Consider the following 27,245-nt stretch of genomic DNA (forward strand, 5'->3'; position numbering starts at 1 on the left):
ATTATTGATGGGACACCCTACTTATTGCGGGGCATATCCTCTTGAGACGGAATTTTCTTCACGCCAGCCACATTTTTTTAATCATCCTTCCTTAACTTATTTCACATTCGGTCCATTACTTTGTAGATAGTGTTGTCGAATGTCGGGAGGGTTCAATTCCAGGCTCGTTCCTTTCTTACTTGTATTTCTATCTTAATAGTTCTTTCTGTGTTTCACGTTCTACCAAAACGATTTCTACTGTTATAAACTTTCCACACAATTCCAAAAATTCCCGTGGCATCTATGAGAGATCGTAGAGTTCTCTGCATCTTTCTTAAGTAGGTGGTCTTCCCCTTGCTCAGCGTTCGCAAGGATGTGGCCAGGACAGATCTCGACAATTGGACAGTGCATTGCTTCCATTTAAGAGATACCTAGTGGTTGGTCCCAAATCAATATCTGTGGTAACGGATGAAAGTGATGCTACACTCATACAATAGTCTTGGCTTCTACCACCTACGAATTTGTGCGAATTGCTCAATGCTATGCTTAAAGACTCGAAGTTTTAAGTGTTTTGGAAGGTTTTTCTGCTTTCATCGGATGAGTTTTTATCCATTATAAAGACGTCTTCCTCCATGAGGCGAGAATTTGGCCTGCACCGGCTGGATTTTCTTCCACCGCTCGGGCGTCTCCCTTCATAGACCTTTTTTTATTTAGGCGTTCCCCTCCTGTGAGGGATATATCTCTCAGCATACGTGGATTCTCGTCGCCAATATCTGATATTATCCAAGTTTGTTAAACACACTTTTGCTATAATTACTATTTTATTTCAACTTCCGGTATCAATATATGGTGATATCAAATAAATAAATAAATAAAAACAACCGTACGATGGAACAATCGTGCTAACTAACCTCCCCGCAGCATTTTAGATTCCCCGCTTGCAATGATTATTCATACATAATCACCACACCGCCAATCTCATATCTAATAACAGGGTGGCCACTGAACCGGGAAAACCTGGAGAACCGGGAATTTGATAGAACCGGGAAATAACTGGGAATTTCGTTGCCACTGAGTTATTCTTAGGTTTTTACTTGATATATACCGATTTCTCGTATTTTCTTAAATTTGTTTTCTAGAAACTATTATGGGTTAAAAGGTTCCAATTTTGATGCGTATTTTGAATGAGTTTTGTTTCTTAGTTCGTTTCTTTGGTAGGCCCAAGCGTGTATAACAATTTACGCAGCAACAGTTTTTTTTAGATATAGACAATCGATATCAAAATGAGTTTTACTATAATAGTGTTTTATAGTAACTATTATAAGGATTCGTGTTGTTGAGATTTTTTTTATCTCAGTATTTATTAATGCACCGAATTTCAGTAATTAATGAAATTTTGTTTTTGGTATAAAATATTACAAATCTTAGGACCTAAATATCTTAGGAATCACTTTTTAGTTCCACGATTTTCACAATAATATTATTCTTCTCAAAAGAACAGGATTTATTCCGGATATCAGAAGCGTTTTTTCGTAACTAAATGAATTCTAAAATGCTATCAGAGATCACGAAGGGGAAGGATCTTTGATTCCAGTCTTAGCAGACAACAGGAATAATAAAATCATGAGAAGAACTACTCTCGGCAACGAATTTTCGAAGAACTTCCAGAAAAAGTTCCGTAGGATTATCAAAGGAAATTCTGTAGAGTTTCCCGAAGAGTTTGCATAGAGTCTCCTAATGACGATTTGAAGAATATCCGAAGTGATTTGCGAAGTGGACAAATATTGCAATAATTTTAATGGGATTTTCACCCAATAAAATATACTATTCTTAGAGCATGAGATATATTTTTTTTATAAATTTTCTGTGAGAGCAGTTGGCTTACTTTTTTAGATAGTTCAGTTTTAACACGAATTTGTGCAATGTATTCAAAAATATATTCGTTAGACGAGCTCGGTGGTCTAGTGGCTACCGCTTCTGCCTTATAAGCAGGAGGTCGTGGGTTCAATTCCAGGCTCGTCCCTTTCCTACTTTGTATTTCTATCTTAGTTCTTTCTGTGTTTCACGTTTACCAAAACGATTCCTACTGTTATAACCTTCCACACAATCCTAAAACCTCCCGTGGCACCTATGAGAGGTCGTAGAGTTCTCTGCATCTTTCTTAAGTAGGTGTCCAACTAACCATCCTTCCCCTTCCTCAGCATTCGCAAGGACGTGGCCAGGACAGATCTCGACTATTGGAGAGTGCATTGCTTCCATCTAAGAGATAGTGATTAGTCCCAAATCAATATCTGTGGTAACGGATGAAAATGATGCTACTCTCATACAATAGTCTTGGCTTGTACCACCTACGAATTTGTGCGAATTGCTCAATGCTAATGCTAATGCTAATGTATTCAAAAATATATTCGTTGATCTTATCCCATTTTTGATGAACCACACGTGGGGAAGTTTCAATATGTGAACCGGGAAACCGGGAAAAACCGAGAATTTGAAAATGGAAATTGAGTGGCCACTCTGTATAAAAAATAAGGTTATTCTGGATTTGTCGTTTGCACATATCCTCTGTTCACCCGAATTTACAGAACAGTAGGGGAAAGTGGGTAGACTTGATCCCCGGGGAGACTTGATCACCCCCTGTTTTATCGAGAACTAAAGTAGTTTTGTTCTAGCGTATTTTTTAGTATAGATCCTCTAGACAAATGACCTTTATGTAGTGAGTTATTTTTTGGATTGACAACCTTATTTATTCTGCAGGGCGTTTTGTATGTTTTGACCTTCCCAAAGATTTTTTTATTGGCCACGCAAAATTTGAACAACTTTCCATATCAATGACCCAAACTCTTTCGTTTTTTCACAGCAACAAGCCATAAATATGCTTATTGATCTGTACTGATGAAAATGTCAACATTCCATCAAAGTTTTAGGATAATTGGATATGAAGTTATTGCCTCAATATGGGGACACTTGATCCCCCGCTAGCCACCCATACAAAAATTTGGCGAAAAAATTCGAAAAAAAAAAACCGTTCTTAGGCTTCTAATTTTTTGTAGATTTGACGGATTTGATGCAGGTTTGACAGGAAAAATTATTTATTGCATAGATCTCATAGAAAGTGGATCAAGTATCCCCAAATTTTAAAATTTTATGTGCTGTCGAATTCAATAACAAAAACCGTTCATGTATACGCACAGCAATTTGATAATTCTGCGTATTTTGAAGGGAAAATATTTAAAAAATCTGAGGGCACTTTTCTAATTTTATCAAAGCAAGTTCTTGGAGAGGGATCAATTTCCCCCAAATATTTTCAAAGTCGATTTTTGACAGCACTCCAAAAAATCGATTGTGTATCAATAACAACAATAATTTAAGGACTGTCATACATCAGTAAAGTTAAATACTATATTTCTTAGAGAGTCTGTGTGGGAATCGCGTATGTTTATTCATTTTTGGTTGCGATATATCGGAAATCAGAAAAGGGGATCAAGTCTACCCAGTCTCCCCTACTTACAGTAGCATATTCCAGTTTTAATTTTCAATTAGGAAAGTTTTTTGATCACCGTACATGACTGAATCATCATTGATTGACTGACATTCATCGATGAGTACAACATTTGAAGTGGGAGGATGAAGAACTGCCTGTCGGCTGGTTGGATGCCAATTACAGAGGGATCACCCTTCTGAACTCGGTGTACACAATCTGTTGCGTATCCTGTTTAACAAACTGAGACCGCTTGAGGAGTCCTTCGTCGGCGAATACCAAGCAGGTTTTCGTGAGGGCCGATCAACGACGGATCAGCCTGCGGATGATCCTCATAAATTCCGGGAGAACCACTTGCGACTCACCATATGTTCATTGATTTCAAAGCAGCGTACGATTCAGTGATAAAAAATGGTTTTCCGACGAAACTGATTTGACTGATACGTGCAACGCTGGATGGATCGAAATCAAGTATTCGGATTGCAGACGAAGTGTCAATTTCGTTTGTGACCTTTGACGGATTTGAGCAGGGTGATGTACTTTCGATTTTTTTTCTGTTCAACATTGCACTCGAGGGCGCAATTAGGAGGTCTGGCGTGCAGAGGAACGGCACTATCGTCACACGGCCGCATATGCTTCTGGGCTTTGCAGACAACATCGAACTCATTGTAATCGATCATAGAGCAGTAGTAGATGCTTTTGTCCCACTGAAGTGGAAGACGGCGAGGACAGACTTAACCAGTAACTCTACCAAGACAAAGTACATGGTGGCAGGTAGAGATAGAGGAAGACCTAGTGGTGTTGGCACTGAGGTAGTGCTTGATCTGGATATGTGACATGTGACAATGGCGTTTCCCGTGAAGTGAAAAGACGTATTGTTGATGTGAATAGTAAGCTGCTATATGAAGCAATATGCAGGCGGAAACAAAATTTGCTCTACATAAAACTCTGATTCTACCAGTGGCCCTTTATGGACATGAAGCACGGACGTTAAAAGAGGCGGACCGGAGAGCTTTTGGGGTGCTGCGTAGTATGCTCGGAGGGATTCTAGAAAATGGCGTGAAAAGCGAATTTAAACACCGTGAAAACTAACAGGGAATGGACCCTGTGTTGACTTGCCAAGAGATTGTCAACCAGGAAAAAATGTTAGTGACAATAGTGATAATAGTAAAAACGATGATAATATCAAAGGTGACTATTCAATAAAAACAATTGGGACCAGGCCTAAAACAGTGACCATTTGAGCAAAGTGGCTTAGGAACGTCTGTTATTGATCTAAAATAGAAGCTAAATATTAAAGCAAATTTGATTACCGAAGGGAATAACAGGGATGGACCTAGAGTAGAGTTTTAGTCGAGAGACTGCCAACGGGTAACATGAAAAAAAAGATAAAAATACGTAGGATTGCTAATCCGGAGATGGCGAGTTTGATTCTCGGTCCGGTCTGGGATGTTTTCGGGTTGGAAACATTCTCGGCATAGAGATGAGCCAGCCTAGGGCTGAAAATCTCTTTAATAAAGATAAAAAAAAAATTCTCGGCTCACTGGACATAGTCAGGGTGTCTACTACCTGTAAAAACCTGGAAAACCTGGAATTATCAGGGAATTTCTTCCCACCTGGAAAATACCTGGAATTATCAGGGAATTCCTGACATAATCAGGGAAATTTGAATACCCGGTGATCATGAGTGAGAGATAAAAAGATAAAGAGAGATAAAAATACTTGAATAAATATACCAATCAAATCTATTGAAAATGTAGGGAACGTTATGGGATCGTTGTTCCACAAAAAACGTTTTGCCATCTTCTAAGGAATTCCTGGAGAATTTCCGAAGCTATTCTTGGTGGAATCTAGGAAATTATTCAGGAAATCAATTAGGGATTGTTTTGTAACTTCTTTTGAGTATTCCCTCGGAAATTCTTTAGGAATATATTAAAAAATACTAAATTAGTTAGGATTTTTCAAAGCATTTCCTGGAGGAACTTCCGAAAGAACTTCGGGATCAGTTTTCCAAGGAATTATTCAAAGAAATCACTAAAAAAGTGTTCATAAGAATGATTAGTAATTCTCTAAATTATTTCTGGAGGAATTTCCAAGATAAAAATCGAAAAAAAGAATTCCCGGAGGAATTTCAAAACGAATTTTCGGACGATTTTTCGTACGGTTTCTTTGGGAAATTCCTGAAAGGGAATCTGAAGGGATTAAAAAAAAAGTGTTGAGTGATTTGTGAAGGATTTTTGCTAATCTTGAAAGAATAGCCGAAGGATTCCCTAATGGATTTTTCAAAGGAGTTTCTAAAGGTATTCTCGAAGTATTTCCAAAGAATTCTTAAAAGCAAAATATCCGGAAAAACTCCTCCAGGTGTTTTCTAAAGTTTTCCTTAAGATACTTATGAATGAGTTCTTAAAAAATCCCAAGGAATTTCAAAAAAAAAATCCGAAGCATTTTTCGAAGGTTTTTACAGTAAAGCAGTAATAGAACGCTAGTGGCGCTGTAACCATTGAAATTATTCTGCCAAAATATGCTTCAATAAGCTTAATAGCCTATTCAGATTACGATTAGATTATTTCAAGACAAAATTTTCAAAACTGCTTTTGTAATCAAAGATTCAAACGACGATTAGACGAATCTGATAGCTTTCCCACGCAAACCAACACCATCAACAGGTAGCGGAAACCTTTACCTACCTATTGATGGTGTTGGTTTGCGTGGGAGAGCTATCAGATACGTCAAATCGTCGTTTGAATCTTTGTTTACAAAAGCAAATAAGTCGTTTTGAAAATTGTGTCTTGACTTATGCATCTACTGATAGGCATGAGTACGTTAGGCATAAAGGATGTTAAGCATAAAATGCCCCAAAAACAGCCTATGACATAAAGAAGGTATTATGCCTAACGTCATGGACCCAGCGATCTCATATTTTTGCATCAACACATTTCTTGAAGGAGTTTTCGTAAGAAGTTCTGAAGGATTTCCTGAAGAAATTCCCAAGCATATTATCGTAAATCCGGAGGATTTTTCGATGGAAATCTATGGAGAAATTTTCAAATTCCTGAAGGAATTTTGATTGAATGGTTGAAGCAATTTCTGGGTGAACTTGCGAATGAATTCCTGGAGGAATTTCTGAAGTAATTTACAACATTGTTTTTGTGAAGTCACCAAAATATTCTATGAAATACATTTTTTCGCAATATTTACTTTTCTAAATTGATTCTTTTGCTGCTAAAATCTATATATGGCACGTTTGTTTTTTCCTGGAAATTAATGTAAAACACCTGGAAAAAACCTGGAAACATCATGGAATTTTGTTTTCACAGATGAGTAGACACCCTGATAGTGTATCCATTTTAGAGTAGAGAGGGGTAAGAGTGCGCGTGGGGTAAGAGTACGTTTTCGATTTTTTGAAGATATAAAAAATATAAACTAGCAGCACTGCATCAGTTTGAACGGACGCCACGAATACCGGAAAAGTAAATGAAACAGATCCGCCGCGTGTTCTCACTGTGAGTGAGCAACTGTACCAGCAAAATCAGAGGGAAATGGTTCGACAGAATAAAGTTGATTTCGATGTGTTGGTACAGAAGAAGGAAACGGTGGCGAGAAAATTGACAAGGATTCAAATTGCGGTGCAGAGGCCTGAGTCGGCAGACAAGCATTATCTGCAACTCCAATTGAAAATGTTGGAAAGTGCCTACAGTGAGTACAGTGACCTTCAAAATCGCGTTTACGACCTTAACACCAGCGAAGAAGTGAGGTGCGCGGAAGAAATGCGGTTCATTGAAGTGGAAGAAATGTACAGTGTGCTGTATGTGCAAATTACGAAGAAAATTGATGCGGCAGTGAAAAGTGAAGCGACACCTGCGGTGGTGCAAGAACAGCCTGTTCACAATCCCCCATACGTTCCTCCGTTGAAGGCTCCATTGCCAACCTTCGACGGAAATTTCGAGAACTGGTTCGCGTTCAAAAATACGTTTGAAAACGTGATGGCTCGTTACGATAACGAATCCCCGGCGATAAAGTTGTACCATTAGCGCAACTCTCTGATAGGTGCAGCTGCTGGCGTGATAGACCAGGACATCATAAACAATAACGATTATGATGCTGCCTGGGAGACGCTGCGTGAACGTTTCGAAGACAAACAGATTATCGTAGACAAGCATATCGACGCGGTATTCAACATTCCGTCTATGACGAAGGAAAGTGCGATTGGATTGCGGAGGCTGATTGATACGGTTGCGAAAAATATCGACGCTTTGAAAAATCTGGAGTTACCGGTGGAAGGTTTGGGTGAAATGATGCTGCTAAACGTGCTAGCAAAGAAGTTCGATCTGGAGACCCGCACCAGAAGGATAACGATTTGGCGGATTATCGATCGACGATGGAATTCCTCAAGGAAAGGTGCAAAGTGTTTGAGAAGATAAGTCGTAGTAGCAAGGCGACAGCAGAAGCAGTGAAGCAAGTGCGCTCCGTTGGAAAACCAGACTCTAAAGTACATAGTCTGGTTACTACGAGCGAAAAGTGTACGCATTGCAAAGGAGAACATGAACTCTGGAAGTGTGAAGCGTTTAAGAAAGTGACCTTGAGTGAGAAATATAACTCGTTACGGAAAAGTGGTTCCTGCTTCAATTGTTTGGAGAGGGGACACATCACGGGAAAATGCAAGTCTGAGCGGTCGTGCAAACAATGTGGCAAACGTCATCATACGTCACTGCATCCCACGCGTTCAGATGAACCAGTAGTGCAGCAGTACAGCGGTGCATCAAAGGCGAACGCGCCGAGGCCACCAGCAGATGCCGTTGAGAATACAGAGACGACAGGTAATGACGGATCGGTTCTATGCTCGAACGTAGAAGCTGATCAAGATACGTTGTTGGCTACAGCGATTATTTCGGTCCACGGTGCTGGGAAGCGGATGACGGAGTGCCGGGCTGTGTTGGATTCTGCTTCACACAAGCACTTCATTACGGAAGCGATGGTTGCCAAGCTTGGGCTGAAACGGCGAAAGGCAAACTATACAATCGTCGGTATTGGTGGTAACCAGATGAGCATTCAGTTCAAAGTGCACGCACGAATCAAGTCAACAGGAAGTAATTATGAGTCACCGTGTTTAGAGTTCCTTGTTGTAAAGAAAATCACAAGTGAACTTCCCATGCAGCGTTTCGAGACCTCCCAGTTGGACATACCGAAATACATCAAGTTGGCTGATCCTGGATTCAACGTACCCGGTCCTGTGGATGTTCTGATTGGTTCAGGACTTTTCTTTAAGCTAATCAAGCATGGACAGCTGCAGTTGGCAGACCATTTGCCTGCTGTTCAAGAGACTTCCCTTGGTTGGATTGTGAGCGGTTTGATTCCAACTAGCCAATTGAGTGTAGGTGGTACGCTCTGTACGATGGTAACTGACGACGACGACATCGGTAAGTTACTTGAACGATTTTGGTATTTTGATGCTTACGACGAAGCAACTGTGCACAAGCAATCATCCGATGATGCATGCGTTGTGCATTTTCTTGAAACGTATCGGCGTGACGAAAACGGTCGATTTTTCGTGCGACTACCCTTCAACGAGGCGAAGGGTCAGTTGGGCGATTCCGAAACCATGGCTAGGAAAAGGTTTTTGGCTGTTGAGAAGAGGCTGGATAAGGATCCCGATTTGAAACGGCAATACGTTGAATTTATGCACGAGTATGAAGAGTTGGGGCATATGGTCGAAATGAATTCGAAACATTGTGAAGATCCGACTAAAGCATTTTATTTGCCTCATCATTGCGTGCTAAAGCCAACCAGCTCAACTACAAAACTTCGTGTAGTATTTGATGGTTCGGCAGAATCGTCGACTGGAGTATCTGTCAACCAAACACAAATGGTTGGTCCTACGGTGCAGAACGATTTGGTGTCCATTCACTTGAAATTCCGAACGTTCATGTTTGCAATCAGCGCAGATATTCCGAAAATGTACCGGCAGGTGCAGATGGATGACGACTTTCTACGGATTTTCTGGAGAAGTAACCGTGACGAACCACTGAAGGTATATTCTTTGAAAACGGTCACGTACGGACTTGCGTCTTCGCCATTTTTGGCTACGATGGCATTGAGGCAACTCGCTGAAGAAGAAGAAGAACGTTATCCACTTGCTGCTAAAGCTGTGAAGAAATCCTTCTACATCGACGATATGCTTGCGGGAGCAGCAACTTTGGATGAAGCATTGGAACTACTACGACAGATAACAGGTATGCTTACTGCCGGTGGCTTCGGCATACACAAAATGTGTTCGAATTCGAATGAATTGCTGGAGCTGGTACCAGTTGAAAAGCGAGAAAGGCTGGTTACGATCGATGATGCGGCTATCAACTGTTTGATGAAAACGCTTGGAATCGCCTGGAATCCTACCACTGATGTGTTCATGTTTCGACTTGCAGAACCATCACCGTCTTCATGCTTGACAAAGCGACAGATTCTGAGTGAAATTTCCAGAATCTTCGACCCGTTGGGTTTCTTGGGCCCGTGCTAACAGCAGCGAAATTGTTTATGAGGGAATTATGGCTTCTTGAACTACATTGGGATGATGCTTTGCCGCAGGATTTGGTGGATCTTTGGAAGGATTTCCGAGCACGACTACAGTCATTGAACGGATTGCAGATTCCTCGTTGCGTGCTGAGTCAGGATTGCATTGGTGTCGAATTGCACGGATTCGCTGACGCGTCCGATTTGGCATATGGTGCTTGTTTCTATACTCGATCTATGTTACGTGATGGTAGTGCTGAAATGAAATTAGTCTGTAGTAAATCAAGAATATTACCGAAGAAGCAAGGAACTAAAAAGGAAATTACAACTCCACGTGGGGAGCTACAGGCGGCTCTTCTGTTATCTCGTCTTGTTGTTAAGTTGGTCGACGCAATGGAAATACAGTTCGAATCTGTTGTACTGTGGAGCGATTCTCAGATAGTACTCTGTTGGATCAACAAGTCGCCAGATGAGTTGAAGCTTTACGTTGGGAATCGAGTGAAGGAGATCCAGATGCTGACCAACCAGTTTGAGTGGCGATATATTCCAACGAAGATGAACCCTGCCGATCTTATTTCTAGAGGCGTTCAACCGAATCAACTGCAAGGACATCGAATTTGGTGGAACGGTCCTGAAATCTTGAAGCGAAGGAATTTCCAAATTGATACACCATCACCGGTTTCGGAGGTAGGTCTTCCAGAATTACGAGTAGTTACTCTTTTCACATCGACCGAAAGCCAACGACTGAAATTGTTTGACAACATAAGCCGATTTTCCATCATGCAACGATCCATGGCCTACGTGGTTCGTTTCACTGACTACATTCGGAACGGAAGAAGACAAATTGCGAAGGGATTTCCTACTGCGGACGAAATGAAACGTGCATTGTTACTGATTGTGAGACTGATCCAGAAAGAGTGCTTCAAAAACGAAATTCGAGCCTTGACGGAAGAAGGGAACTTCAAGTATCCGCTGAAATGCTTGAACCCTTTCATCGACGAAAGAGATGACACATTGCGTGTTGGAGGAAGAATTCGACACGCTCAAATTCCGTATGGCAGTAAACATCAGCTTTTGATGCCTGCCAAACACCCTGTGACCGTTGCAATTATTCGCCACTTGCATAAGACCAACATGCACATCGGTCAGCGAGCGTTGCTGGCTGTTGTAAGACAACAATTTTGATTCGTAACGTGGTACACAAATGTACACCATGTGACCGTTCTAATCAGAAAAGAGCGACGCAACTGATGGGAGCTCTACCGGAGTACAGAGTGCAAGCTGCGTTTCCATTCTCCAACGTTGGGAGTGATTTCGCCGGACCATTTTTGTTAAAATAAGCGGTCTCTGTGCGTACTGACCAAAGGATATGTGTGCGTTTTTGTTTACATGGTTACACCGGCTATGCATTTGGAAGCAGTGTCAAATTTATCGACAGACGCATTTTTGGCTACTCTTCAGCGGTTTGTGAGTCGGCGCGGTCTACCTAAGAAAATATTTTCGGACAACGCCACCAACTTTGTCGGTGCGAACAATGAGCTAGCGAAATTGGCCGATTTTGTGTCGAGCGAAACATCGAGTGGTCTTTCATCCCTCCACGTAGTCCTCACTTCGGAGGAATATGGGAGGCTGGGGTGAAGTCGGCTAAATTTCATCTGCGACCAATTTTGGCGGATCATAAACTCTCGTACGAAGAATTGACGACAGTGTTGGCACAAATTGAGGCTACGTTGAACTCTCGTCCTTTGGTGCCATCATCAGACGATCCAAATGACTTGACTGCAATCACGCCTGCTCATTTTTTGATAGGCAGAGAGTTTCAAGCAATATCCGAACCATCGTATGAAGCCATGAAGCACGGCAGACTGTCTAGATGGCAGGTGTTGCAGGACCTGAAGCAGAAGTATTGGCGAACCTGGTCAAACGACTATCTTCAAGAACTTCAACGACGACAACGTGACTTCACGACGACTAGTATCAAGGTGGGCGCTTTGGTGCTAATCGTTGACGACCATCTTCCACCACTTCAGTGGAATCTTGCACGTATCTTAGAATTGCATCCAGGGAAGGACGGCCACGTGCGAGTGGTTACTCTGAAGACCAAGGACACGATCATCAAACGAGCGGTGAAGTATTTGTGCTTGTTGCCGCTGGACGAGGAGGAGAGAACCACATCTGAAATTTGAAATTAAGTCATTTCAACGGCCGGGAAGATGTTGATCATACAAATATTTGTTTCCGTGTCAATGAAACTCTATGTAACGCATTATTTTCTACCCCTATTAACCTAAATATTTTGAGTGTGTAAAAAGCGGAAATACATCAGTTCAAATTCAGAAGCTCACGTTTGCGGTTGCGTTTTTATTTAGCTTACGCTGAGCCCTTCGGTTTATACAGTCCACTTGACTCTTGGAGCTACAGAGTAAAAGTACGCAGTAACGGGTGCGGCAAGAGTACGCATGTGAACCTTTAAGTTCTGTTGTCAAACTTGTATCTCTGGCCGAAAAAACCGAGCCTGTGACAAGCGCGGTGTCATCATCATCAATAGACATAGACCGCTGTCATCATTGAAAAGTAGTATGAAAAAAAAATTGTGCCCGGGACATCCTGGCTACGATTTGGCGAAGGGCTAAACAATAGCATGACCACAGACAAACAGACGTAACATTTCTCATTTCAACATCGCTCACGTGTTTAACGGTTGATTTAAAATACATCTGTGCTACGCGATTGAGCCAAGAGAGGCGCTAGCGCTTTGACATTAAATTAGTGTGCATGCTGCTGAATGTTTTCTGCATCGATGACGATGATGATGATTCATATAGAAGTATGCGTTAGGTGCAAACGTCAAATAAGAATCAATCATGGTCGACTGTGCTTCTCGTGATTCTGATAATAGATGACAGTAGTCTTCTTCTTATTGGCATTACATCCCCACACTGGGACAGAACCACCTCGCAGCTTAGTGTTCATTAAGCACTTCTCCACAGTTATTAACTGCGAGGTTTCTAAGCCAGGTTACCATTTTTGCATTCGTATATCATGAGGCTAGCACGATGATACTTTTATGCCCAGGGAAGTCGAGACAATTTCCAATCCGAAAATTGCCTAGACCAGCACCGGGAATCGAACCAGCCACCCTTATCATGATCTTGCTTTGTAGCCGCGCATCTTACCGCACAGCTAAGGAGGGCCCCAGATGGCAGTAGTATTTTCTGTAAAACGAATGACGATAATCATTCGAACAATTTATACGAAGAGTTACGTCTGTTTGTCTGTGGCATGACAGTAGCCTGGAAAAAAACACTGGTTCCACAGCGTAAAGATCCACAACAAAGAAAAAAAGTGACATAAATCGAAAATTATCACAAATTATCTCCTTAAAGATAAGTAATTTGGTGTTAGAAAGGACTTAGCGAACAAAGTATTGAAACGAAATAATGAAATTGTATTTGGTATTGCTTTACACCTCCACATAGTCCGAAAACACAATTTCATCTAAATGTTACGTAATTAGTGATCTTTCTTTAAAGAAAATTCCTTTCTTCAAGCCAAGGAAACCTCGTATATTTTTACCTCTGTAGTTTTTTTTTGATATAATAAAAAACAAAGTTTTTTGTATAAAAGTTCATATTTCTAGGACCCCTCCCCCTTTCAGAGTTACGTAATCTTTAAACATTCTATAATATACTTTCAATAAACATCATTTAAATGTTATTTACTCTTATTTCTGTTGATATATACTTAAAATACATGATTGGAAAAATGCGTACTCTTACCCCACCGGTGGGGTAAGAGTGCGTTTTGAACATGTCTTGCAATAAGGGATCTACTAAAGCGAATTACAATAATTTCAATATGTTTGCCACTGAGTAACATATAGGAAGAGTATACGAATCGTCAACATTGATATGCAGAAGCTTGCTTCATAAGAGCTACATGATCGATTTAAAACTAAGTGCGTACTCTTGCCCCACTCTACTCTACTTGTCACACAAAATAAATACTCATGCAATGGCGGACATAAGAAAGCTTTCAATTAATAACTGAGGAAATGCTAATATAATACCAAGTTGAAAAGCATGCCAAGTTCCAGTTGGAATGTAGAGCCATTGATGCAGGAGAAGAAGATGTTCGTGCTTGGTGCTTGTAAGATTTTTTTCCCGAAGCCTGACTTATGGACTGGTCCGCCACACCGTACGAGTCAGTGAACGTGGTACTGCTAGTGACTAACGATGAGCTTATGACCGTTACAAGAAAAACAAGAAAACCGGATTGTGTTCCTGACCTGATTCTTGACGCTCTAGATATGTTCAGGAGCTGCCTCCAAAGTTGCCTGGATGAAGGAAACTTTCCAGATCATTGGAAACGGCAGAAGTTGGTGCTATTGTTTAGGCCTGGGAAATCCCCGGGAAAGCCATCGGCATACAGACCAATTTGCCTATTCGACACAACTGGTAAGTTGCTAGAAAGGGTGATCCTGGATAGATTAACGGACTATACGGAGTATGCTGGTGGCTTATCAAGCAACCAGTATGGGTTCCGCAAAGGCCGTTCTACCATCGAAACATTTCGGTCGGTAACGGCTAAGATAGCGCGTGGTTCAAATAGGAGAGGTATTAGGTACTGTGCATTGATTACACTAGATGTAAAGAATGCATTTAATAATGATAGCTGGGCAGCTATAGCTGATTCCCTGCATCGTTTGAGAGTCCCGGATTATCTGTGCAGGATTCTGAAAACCTATTTTCAGAACAGGATATTGTTAGTCGACGCCGACGCTGGTCAGCAGTCGATTGAAGTGTCTGCAGGTGTTCCACAGGAATCGATCCTCGGACCGGTTCTGTGACGTCCTCGGACGTACGCACCTACCATCGCAATCCAATGCTCTTATCGATATCGTTACATTTGACATGCAGATCGATAGATATGACACACGACGTCTGTATCAGAGATGACAGAAGAGGCAGAAGGAAAAATGCTGATTCATGAAACGTGAACTCATGTGTAGACAAATGATTTAAAAGTAAATAATTTGTAAAGGCTGAAAAGTTAAACTACTGAATTGAATTTACTATTTACTATTACATTTATAGTGCTTAAATATCAAGGTGTAATTATACTCTGAATTTGCATTGCTTTAGATACCTAAACGTTTATCTTCTTATCTAATTTAGATCATCATATACCATACATTAGCCGATAGTTTGTGGCAATTTATTATCGTATTATTTCTAAAAGCCTAAATGGTAAGAGATCAAATTCCTAACGTGTAAATGAACTAGTGAAAACTTATCCTAAATAGTTCAACCAATTATAATGTAGAAATAACGACCTAGTCTGGATCGAGGCTTGGCTAATCGAAGTTTCGGTAGTAACAATAGTTGGAGGCACTAAACGTAAGCGAATATATTACACCCACATTATAAACGCTAACTATTGTAAAATTAAAGGAAATTTTAACCAACCTTGAATCATCGTGACGGTTCATTATTTCGGAAGACGACCCTCCAGTTGGTACGACCAACATATTAAAATTTCGTTTACCGCGGCAGGCTATGTCGGAACCAGGTATGGATGCTAACAGCAGAGCCAAATGTACCTCAGGTAAGCGGCAAACATCTCCTTCCAATTCAAAGTCAGGCAATAAAGAACCCCCTAAAGACCCGTCTAGACAACCCCTAAGTAATGACCCAAAAGGCGCTATTTTCGCGAGCTCGACCCCCAATTCGTTAAATCCCCCCAACGCGGCGTGTGAGACCACACCGGTGGCTCGAGGTAGTTGTAAGTTGTGCGATAAACCGGACGACGACCAAATGGTGCAGTGCGATACATGTGATGTGTGGCACCATTTCGTGTGCGTGGGAGTTTCAGAGGATATTCAGGGCTGCAGTTGGATCTGCTTGGAATGCGCTACTGCGAAAGCAACCAAGGCAACGAAATCCAGAAGGAAAACCTCCACACAGAAATTGGCGGTGACGTTACGGAAGAGGACAACTCGAGCAACAGCTACAAAGGGTACGAAGAAAGTGATTCCAACGACGGGGCGGAAACATGATGTTTGTGATACGGCGGCGAATGGCGAGGATGCAGTTGCAGATACTAGACGGAGCGGAGATGATGCACAGGTAGCGACGAAAGCAAGGGTGAGCAAGGCTGGTTCATCAATATCAGCAGCATCACGGAAATCAGTCAAGGCGCGTTTGGATGTGGAACTTCAACAGATCGAGGCTGAAGAGACACTGATGCAAGAAGAGATGCGGCGCAAGCGGGAACTAGCTGAAAAGAAGTTCGCTGTTCTAAAGGAGATGGCCGATTTGGAAGGCAGTGGCGAATCAGTCATTGATCAGCATAATGGTCATCACAAGGTGGAACAGTGGTTGAACCATCGCAGCGAAACCAAAGTGAAAGATAAGCGTTCGTCATACAAGGAAACCAGCATAGAAGACTCAAGCGAAGAAGAAACGTCTGGTACCGGGACAAAGGGTGAAGAAGAACTTTCATCCTTCGGTGGAACCAATTGTGATGGCAGTGAAGAAGAAGCACAACCCTATGACGAACGAGCAGGGCGAAGACACCAAAGAGCGAAGAGTGAAACATCCAAGAAAGTTGAAATATGTGGTAGTAGTCGACCAGTTACAGGCCGGCAACACTCCCTGAGAAGCAGCAAAAGACTCTCGAAGGATGAGATTGCAGCACGACAGGTTGTACCTCGTGAGCTGCCCAAGTTCAGCGGTAATCCGGAGGAATGGCCAATGTTCTTGTCCACGTATGAAGATACAACGGCTATGTGTGGGTACACGGAAGCGGAGAACATGATCCGTTTGAGGAACTGTTTGAAGGGAGATGCATTTAACGCTGTTCGTAGTTTCTTGATGCGGCCTGAAACGGTAGGCAGAGCAATCAGTGCACTGAAACTACGCTTCGGTAGACCGGAAACGATAATTGAATACCTGAAGGAGAAGATTATATCGATGCCGACTATCAAGCCAGATGCCATGGACAAGCTGATCGATTATGCTCTGGAGGTCCAGAATCTCTGTGCCACTGTAAAAGCTTGCGGTGGAAAGGAGTATATGTGTGATGCGACGCTCCTAAAAGAATTTGTCCAGAAACTGCCCCCTCAAATAAAGCTGGATTGGGCGCGGTACAAGAGAAACTTGCCAGAGGTAAAGTTGTCCACGTTCAGCCAGTGGATATACAGCTTGGCGGAAGATGTTACCGTTGTTTTCGAGCCTCAGTGCCGCGGAGGCAAGAATCAGGAGATAAAAGGAAACCGAAAGGAGAAGTATGTGAACACTCACGCAGAAGTTCTTTCCAAGGATAGGACTCATACTGTATACCCAACCCAAGAAAGATCGACGGTGGCCGGAGTGAGCGGAGGAAACAAAGCATGTCCCGCGTGCAAAGAAGATTGCAAATATCTTGGAAAATGCAAGCGATTTCTTGAGCTGTCGTACGAAGCAAGGTGGGCAACAGTACGTGGATTCAACTTCTGCCGCAAATGTCTTCGGCAGCATAAAGGTGGCTGCAATTCTGGAGAGTGTGGGAAGAACGGATGCACCTTCAAGCATCACGTCTTGCTTCACAAGGACTTACTAGCACAAACGCCACCAAGCCAATAGGAGCGGCCCTTCGAGGCAGAACGAGGAACGCAACGTCAATACACATCAAACCGGCACGGGCTCGCTTCGCTACTTGCCAGTGACGTTGTTTGGAAACGGAATACAGCTAAAATGTCACGCTTTCCTGGACGATGGATCCGAACTTACGCTCATCGACCAGCAACTAGCCGAGGAGCTGAGGCTGTCCGGAACCATTCATCCGCTCTGCCTGAAATGGACGGGTGGTACTCATCGCTACGAATCCGATTCACAGAGTGTCGAGCTTGTGGTCGCCGGAAGAGGAGGAAAGCGGCTGTTACTGCAAGATGTGAGAACGGTGGAAGAGCTGCAATTACCCTTCCAGTCTTTGGATATGACTCAACTCACTAAACAGCATCGATACCTGCAGGGACTTCCTGTGGAATCATACACGAACGTTCGTCCACGGATACTGATTGGATTGAGGCACGCTAATGTTATGCTGGTGCGGAAAAGTCGTGAGGGCAAGATTGGCGACCCAATTGCTGTAAAAACCAATCTCGGATGGTCGGTGTACGGTGGCTGGGCCACGAAAAATTCCTCGAGTACTAGTCACACCTATCACATTTGTACGTGTAGCGAAGAAAGCATGACGCACTTAAACCAGACGGTCAAAGACTACTTTGCTATCGACAGTCTGGTAGTCAAGCCCAACCAGCTCGAACGACTATCTAAGGATGACGAGCGAGCAATGTTTTTGTTGGAATCTCGGACACACTTCATTGGAGAGCGGTACGAAACTGGCCTTTTATGGCGCTCTGATAGAATTCGGCTACCGGATAACAAGGCAGTCGCAATCCGTCGGTGGAAATGCCTGGAGAAACGCATGGCGAAGGATACGGAACTGGCGAACGTTTTGAACGAGAAAATCGTGGAATACATTTCGAAAAACTACATTCGCGAACTAACACCAGAAGAACTGTCGGAGAAGCGTGAACGAGTGTGGTATCTACCGATTTTCCCGGTTTACAACCCGAATAAACCTGGAAAGGTACGTATCGTTTGGGATGCCGCCGCCACAGCTTACGGAACATCACTGACTTCGGCACTCCTTACTGGTCCCGATCAGTTGACGTCGTTAGTTGGCATTCTGTATCAGTTTTGTGAGCATCGAGTAGGCGTGTGTGCTGACATTCGGGAGATGTTCCACCAGGTACGGATAGTTCCGGAAGATCAGCACTGTCAGCGGTTTCTGTGGCGCAGTATCGTGGAACATGGTGAGCCTAGGACTTATGTCATGCAGGTAATGACCTTTGGGGCGAGCTGTTCTCCTGCTATAGCCCAGTTCGTGAAGAACAGCAACGCAGACAGATACGTAGACGAATATCCGGAAGCAGTAGCGGTGATCAAGAAACGACACTATGTGGACGACATGGTTTTGAGCGCCGAAACGGAGGAAGAAATCGTCGAGCTATCTCAATCGGTACGTTATATCCACATGCAGGGTGGATTTGAAATCCGCAACTGGGTCTCCAACTCATCGCTGGTGCTGTCGAAAATGAATGCAGAGCAGTCAACAGAGAAGGATTTGAATATAACTTCCGAGTTAGCGAGCCAGAAAATCCTCGGTATGTGGTGGGATACGCAGGATGATGTGTTCAAGTACAAGATCGGATGGACGAGATTTGATTCAGCGAACTCTGATGACCATCTACGATCCTGTAGAGCTGATAGATCACTATTTGGTTCTACTGAAAATCCTGCTTCAGGAGGTGTGGCGTACTGGGATTGATTGGGATGAACCCATTGGCGTAAATAAGGGGGGGCTAGGGGGGGCTTAGCCCTCCCTAGAAAAAAAATTAGCCCCCCCTAGGATTTGATAAGTTAGTTAGCAGTGATATCAGTTTTCAACATATAGCATAATGAATTACCGAAAAAGTTTGAAGACTAAAGAGTTATCTCTCATATTTACTCTATCATACTTAATGAAATGAGTGGAAGAAAAATTAGCTTGTTTCTGAATTCTGAGAAAGATTCCCATCATCCATCAGCATCTGAGAAGGATTCTCATCAGAATCCGAGCAAAATTCTCACTTCAATCTCTAAAGAATTCTTTTCGGATTTATCGTAATCCAGAAGAATGCCTACTGAATTCTTTCCAGTATTGTTAAGCAATACCCTTGGGAATCTGTGAAAAATACCCTTTAAAATCCATGGAGAATTTGCTTTAGAATCTCTCGTTGATTTGCTCCGGAATATCTCCAGATTCGTTTTAAGATTGGTTTAGGAATTCCTTGACAAATCAGAATCCTTCGGCGATTTGCTTCGTAATCCTTTGAAGATTTAATTCGGAGTCTGTGTTCTCTAGACGAGGAATCCGGATGACGATTAGCTTCGGAATCCTGCGAAGAATTGCTTCAGAATCATTCGACGTTTCGTTTCGGAATACATCGACGGTTTGCTTCAGAATTTCTCATAGATTTTGTTCAGAGTCCCTTAACGATTTTTTTTTAACCATTCGACGATTTGCTTCGAAATCCTTTGATGATTTGCATCGGAATCCCTCAACGATTTGCTTCTACATCCTTGGATCGCTGGAGGATTCGATCCCTTCGGGATCGCTGGAGGATTCTTTTCGAAATAACTGAAGGATTAATTCGGAGTCGCTCGACGATTTGCTTCGAAGTCCTTCGACGGATTGCTTCGGAATCTTCATCCCTGGAACATTGCTCATGAAATACCTGGAACCATCATATTGGAATTCCTGGAGGGTTTTCGACGAAATCCCTGGAATATTCCCCTTCAAATTCCTGAAGGGGATGAAGGATCCCTGGTACATTCTCGTCGGAATCCTTAAAATTTTTCCGTTGGAATTCCTGAAACATTCCCTCCGAAATCTCTGGTGGATGATGATCCCTGGAGTCTCCCATCGGTATTCTTGAAGGATTCATGTCGATATATTTAGAGATTCCCGTCGGATTCTCATCAGAATTCTTGGAAGATTCTCGGCGGAATCCATGGAAAGTTGCACTATTTTTTTTTTCATTTGAGATAGATAGAATATTTATGAAGTATGCAAATATATCCACTGCCTGACGCTAGTCGAGCGCAATTAAACATAGACTGTGAGTTGTTGCTCACACGTGCACACGTGCTTGAGAAAAGAGAATAATATGAATGAGTGTGATGGATCCGCAATTGCCTTAGGTGGTTGGACTGCATTTGTCACATTACCGCTGATAACTTGATGAGATGTTAAAATGTTCGAGAATTTTCAAAAAGGGGGTCAATTTCGAGAAAAAATATAAAAGGGCTATAGCCCCCCCTAGGCATCGGAGGTAGTTACGCCAATGAATGAACCTATCCCTGAAAATCTGTTTGAGAGGTGGCGTACGTGGCTCCATCTTCTTCCGGACTTGGAGAAATTACGGATCCCAAGGTGCTACCGGCAAGTTGTATTGTCGATAGAAGAGGCTGCAGTAGATATGCACGTCTTCGTTGATGCCAGCGAAAGTGCTATGTCAGCCGTTGTGTTTCTGCGATTTACGAAAGGTGACCAGCTGGAATGTTCTCTGGTTGCGGCTAAGACTCGAGTATCACCGATGAAATACACCTCAATCCCACGGTTAGAGCTGCAAGCCGCAGTTCTGGGGTGTCGATTGGCTGCCAATGTAACACGAAGCCTGACGATGAACATATGGAAGCGTACATTTTGGAGTTGTGCTCTGTTGGCTGCGTGCCGACCACAAGCGATACAGTGCTTTCGTCGGATCAAGAATCAGCGAAATATTGGAATCTACGGACATCCACGATTGGAGATGGGTTCCGACTCGATCTAATGTCGCTGATGATGGGACCAGATGGCGAGATCGACCTGACCTATCGTCGGAGAGCAGGTGGTTCAAGGGTCCAGAGTTCCTGATGCAAGCAACAGAGAAGTGGCCCAGCCTTCCAGTAAAGATCTCTACCGAGGAAGAGATGAGACCCAGCGTATTGTTCCACATCAGTGTTTCCGAATCGGTTATCGATGTCAGCAGGTTTTCGAGTTGGCGACGACTGTTGATAGTGACCGGATACGTGCTTCGTTTCTGCACGAACATTCAACGGAGCTGTAGGAAAGTTCCCTTAATTGCTGGACCACTCATGCGGGAAGAGCTTCGCAGTGCGGAAGCACACCATTATCGGCAAGCGCAACGTGACATATACCATGACGAGGTTGCAGTGTTGGTGGCTAAAGAAGAAAGGGGAAAACAAATTCCAAAGGCGAGTCCGCTGTACAAGCTGAGCCCATTTGTGGACGACTCAGGAGTATTGCGGATGAAGAGTAGAACCGGCGTGTGTGCGTATCTCCACAGCGACGCGAAGAATCCTGTTATTCTACCACCTAAGCATCCAGTAACATCGCTACTCTTGGCACACTATCACGAAAAGTACCTCCATCGAAACTATGACATCGCAGTCAACGAGGTTCGCCAAAAGTATAGCATTTTTCGCTTGAGACAAACACTTGCCACGATCCGTAGAAACTGCCAGTGGTGCAAAAATCGCGACGCTGTCCCTCAACCGCCGGAGATGGCCGATCTTCCAGTGGCCAGACTATCCGCACACACGAGGCCGTTCGCACATGTGGGGTCGATTATTTTGGTCCAATAGAAGTAATTGTGGGTCGAAGGGTCGAGAAAAGGTGGGGGGTTCTACTGACATGTTTGACAATAAGAGCCGTCCACATCGAGGTAGCTCATTCCTTAACGACAAGTTCCTGCATAATGGCGTTGAGGAACTTCATCGCGCGAAGAGGTACGCCAGTTAGTTTCTATAGCGATAGGGGCACAAACTTTGTAGGTGCCAACCGAACGCTACAGGAGCTCTACCAAAAAGTTGACCGGAATCAGCTGATGCGGGAGTTCATTACGTCGTCTACATCGTGGCAGTTCAACCCACCTGCGTCGCCCCACATGGGAGGAATTTGGGAGCGACTCGTACAGTCGGTCAAACGGAACCTGGCCGAAGCCTTGCACGCACGGCGCCCAACTGACGAGGAACTGAGGAATGCCCTAACAGAAGTAGAAGGTGTACTTAACACGCGCCCTCTTACTCACGTGCCAATCGATGACGAAGCAGCACCAGCCCTAACGCCCAACCACTTTCTTTTGGGCTCCTCGGATGGTTCACTGCGGCATTGCGACGAGGACATCCGACATCCCAATGGCTGGCGAATCTCTTCTGGAAGCGCTGGATTCGGGACTACCTACCCGACATAACACGACGTACGAAGTGGCACAAGAAGGCGAAACCTCTTGAGGAGGGTGACATCGTAGTCATCGTGGATCATGAGCATCCCAGAAACTGTTGGCCCAAGGGACGGGTAATCGGAGTGGTAACTAGTGGAGGGCAAACTCGCAAGGCAACCGTTCAAACTGTTCATGGAGTTTACGAGCGACCGACTGTTAAGTTAGCGGTGTTGGATGTTCGGCGCGATGTTGTGTAAGCGAACTTGAAGATCTGTTTCGCATACCAGGGGGGAGTGTGACGTCCTCGGACGTACGCACCTACCATCGCAATCCAATGCTCTTATCGATATCGTTACATTTGACATGCAGATCGATAGATATGACACACGACGTCTGTATCAGAGATGACAGAAGAGGCAGAAGGAAAAATGCTGATTCATGAAACGTGAACTCATGTGTAGACAAATGATTTAAAAGTAAATAATTTGTAAAGGCTGAAAAGTTAAACTACTGAATTGAATTTACTATTTACTATTACATTTATAGTGCTTAAGTATCAAGGTGTAACTATACTCTGAATTTGCATTGCTTTAGATACCTAAACGTTTATCTTCTTATCTAATTTAGATCATCATATACCATACATTAGCCGATAGTTTGTGGCAATTTATTATCGTATTATTTCTAAAAGCCTAAATGGTAAGAGATCAAATTCCTAACGTGTAAATGAACTAGTGAAAACTTATCCTAAATAATTCAACCAATTATAATGTAGAAATAACGACCTAGTCTGGAACGAGGCTTGGCTAATCGAAGTTGCGGTAGTAACAATAGTTGGAGGCACTAAACGTAAGCGAATATATTACACCCACATTATAAACGCTAACTATTGTAAAATTAAAGGAAATTTTAACCAACCTTGAATCATCGTGACGGTTCATTATTTCGGAAGACGACCCTCCAGTTGGTACGACCAACAGGTTCTATGGAATATCATGTGTGACGGAGTATTGTGCTTAAATCTTCCGACAGGTGTGAAAATAGAAGGCTAGAGGTCACAGGCGACACTCTCGACGAAGTTGAATACGCGATCAGCAGAGTCGAAGAATGGCTCAACTCAAGGAGGTTGGCGTTAGCACATCGCAACACTGAGGTTGTTGTGGTGCATAACCACCATGGGTTGCAGGAAGCGAGGATAAACATAGGGACCTGCACAGTTAACTCCGCGTGATGATCGACGAAAAGCTCAATTTTACGAGCAACTTCAATTGTGTATGCCAAAGGACTTCATTGGCGATAAAATCTTCATCGCGAATGATGTCTGTGTGCAGAGTCAAGTGCGTAGGCTTATAGTGGGTGTAGCATTGTCTATTATCCGATACGGTGTACCAGAATGGTCCAAAGCACTAGAGAGAGAGGTGCAATGTTAAGAATTTAATCAGGGTACAACGGCTAATGTGTCTGCGGATTGCAAGCGCATACCGCACCATATCTTATGAGGCGGTGAGTGTCTTTGCTGGGATGATCCCGAAAGACATACTTCTGGACGAAGATGTTGAATGCTTCAACGACAGGCACTCGGTGCAAGTGCGACGTTTCAAGAGAGCAGCTGCATTTCTAAAATGGCAAAGAGCATGGGACTATGCAATCAAAGGACTGATTCCGGAGGTTTCGAATTGGATTAGCATGGTCAGGTCAACTTCCACCTATCACAGGTGTTGTCTGAACATGGCTGCTTTAAAAAGTTCCTGCATAGGTTCGGGTTCGCAGATTCTGTGGAGTGCCCGGAATGTGTAGGTGAGGTAGAATCGACAGAGCATGTGATGTTTGCATGCCCGCAATTAGATGGTCAGCGGCATGGATACAACCCCGGACAACCTCTTTGAGAGGATGTGTCGGGAAGAGGTTATATGGAATGTGGTGAACACAGCGTCTCAACAGATTATGACGAAACTATAGCGCTGGTGGCGTGTTGAACAAAACCAGCAGCTGCAGTAGAGACTACTGTGATGCAGTGAACACCATGCTCACCCCGACAACAAAAACGTCGCGGGTGGGTTGCGGTGATCTTCGTATGTAGATATAGAGGTCATTGCGGATCCCGCGCGGTATTTGTTGTCGGGGTGCTCGTCTCCTACGCGAGTTTATAATACAGACCGATAGGTTACTATCATAGCTTGCGATCGACGGGTAGTGAAGATTACCACCCTTGAAGTCGAGTGCGTTAGCATAGTAAGTAAATTATATATAAAGTGGGCCTCGTGGCCGTGCGGTTAGCGACATCAATCGTCAATCGTCTAGACCCATGTGCTGTGGAGTGTGGGTTCGATTTTGAATGGATTAGCTGAGTAACCCCACTTCTGATTTCTGTAGCACTTTATTTGACGTTGTTTCCTGGTGATGGCTGGCCCCATGATTACTCCCGGTCTTTTACTATACTTAGTATAGTAATAGTCAAGCATTCGTTGTACATATGACTAATATGGGGGGGTAAGCGTGAAATGTTGTAGAATTTAAAAAGAAAACGAATGTTAAGACCAAGTGCCACATGATGACTCCAAACGGGCCGGTATAATGTGGGGTACCCTGGCTACTTAACTAAATTAGCTAATAGCTAATAATTATTTTGCCACGCAACAATTTCATTATAGGTAATTAGGTTTTGTTATATAATTTCTTTAGATAGATCGAGTTACTTACTTTTTTTCAGGGTCGTCTGTTAAGGCTCCTTTAGGAAATTGGTCGGAAAAGCTTCCCTTAAAAAAATCAAAGCGAACAATTCGAAAGAGTAGAGAAAGAGAAGGAATGCGTCTGATAAATTATAACAATTTAAATAGGTTAACTTAACATTATTTAATTACATTCTTATTTCATGTTTTTTTAAAACATTCTTGGAGATGGATTCGGAAAAGGATAATAGGGTGTAACACATTACCAGTGCATCTGACGGTGGATGGAGTCTCTGGGCGATCCGTGACACGGTGACCTCCGGGTTAAGCGATGGCGGTGTGCTGAACACATGAGCCTAGTGTCTTCCTTCATTACTCGGACGCTTGCCTTTACTCACAGATCGATGGTCGAAAACGTGGCGTGCCAGCCGGCTCTTGGGGCAACTGCCTGCACGAAGCACAGACGGATCTGTCGAAAACGTGGCGCGCCAGCCGGGTCCTCTTTTCCGGAGCGGCAACTAACCGGACGAAGCAAAACGGTTTTTTTTTCGAAAGCACTGATTTGCCGGATTCCACACGAGTTTCGCTCGATGGCGGCTTCTTCTTCACTCTCCCGACGGTTTCTTCTTCCGGACACAAATGATGTCGCACTCCAGTGATAGGCTCACCAGCGGGTAACGTTATTCTGGTTCTAATCGAATGGCGCACTTTACCACTTCACACTTTGGCACGGGTCAACTTTATTTCCTTCTGATCAATTTTCCAGCGATGACAGCCGGTTTTATGGGGTGCGCTCTCAGTGTGTGGGAGCGTGCACGGTAGTTATGGTTTACTGTGGCTTGATGAGAACGGGTGCAGTGTTGATCGGGGAATGGGGGTGTTCAGGTGGGTAAGGTTATCGATATTTATATATTTGTATTATTTCAAATTCAATTATTATTTTAAGTTCAGTTCAATTCATGCTTAGTTCTAGTTTTATTTTATTTAAGTTAAATTACCATAATAAAGTTAATTAATAAATTATATACAAAAATCATAATGAAGTCAAATGGAACCGAAATGAGAGGTTACATTCATCCCTCTCTCCATAAAAAACTATTGTTTTTTTTTTTCAGGGGAAGAATGGGAAAAGTTGCATGGATCTCTGCGGCCCTCCTCTTGTTGAATGTTGATTGATTTATTGGGATGATATTTTCTGGAAGAAAAGTTCTTGCCCTAAGATCACATAACATTCAATAATAGAGACTGTCCACTAATAGGATTTCAATATAGGACTTAGGCGTGGCCCTCCTCTTATTGAACGTTCCTTAATTTTGCAAAACGATTTTTCCGTGAAGAGGAGCTCTGTTTCGCAAAATTGCTAAACATTCAATAATAGAGACTGTCCACTAATAGGATTTCAATATAGGACTTAGGCGTGGCCCTCCTCTTATTGAACGTTCCTCAATTTTGCAAAACGATTTTTCCGTGAAGAGGAGCTCTGTTTCGCAAAATTGCTAAACATTCAATAATAGAGACTGTCCACTGAAGGGATTTCAATGCAGGTCTTAAGCGTGGCCCTCCTCTTGTTGAGCGTTCCTCAATTTTGCCAAACGATTTTTCCGTGAAGAGGAGCTCTGTTTCGCAAAATTGCTAAACATTCAACAATAGAGACTGTCCACTCAGGTTAGGTCAGGAGTTCTGGTTGTAAAACCTTCAATCATATTTCCACCCAGGATAAACAAGTCGCAGTAATTCTTTTCCGTTGTAAGAGATTCTAATCTGGAAAAGTGATTTTTCTCTTAGAGAGAGCTCTTCT

General features: G+C 43.1%; 1 long non-coding RNA gene across 1 annotated transcript in view; it reads right to left on the reverse strand.

Annotated features, from left to right (window-relative positions):
• LOC134227160 (uncharacterized) overlaps positions 1-26,465 on the reverse strand; it is a 41,129-nt gene extending 14,664 nt beyond the window's left edge. Inside the window, exon 1 of the long non-coding RNA XR_009983623.1 lies at positions 25,714-26,465. This is a non-coding gene — a long non-coding RNA (uncharacterized LOC134227160). The remainder of the gene's footprint in view (positions 1-25,713) is intronic.
• Between the last annotated feature and the right edge of the window lie 780 nt (positions 26,466-27,245).

Source organism: Armigeres subalbatus, chromosome 3 (genome assembly GCF_024139115.2).
Source record: "Armigeres subalbatus isolate Guangzhou_Male chromosome 3, GZ_Asu_2, whole genome shotgun sequence".
In the NCBI taxonomy this organism is placed as follows: Eukaryota; Metazoa; Arthropoda; class Insecta; order Diptera; family Culicidae; genus Armigeres; species Armigeres subalbatus.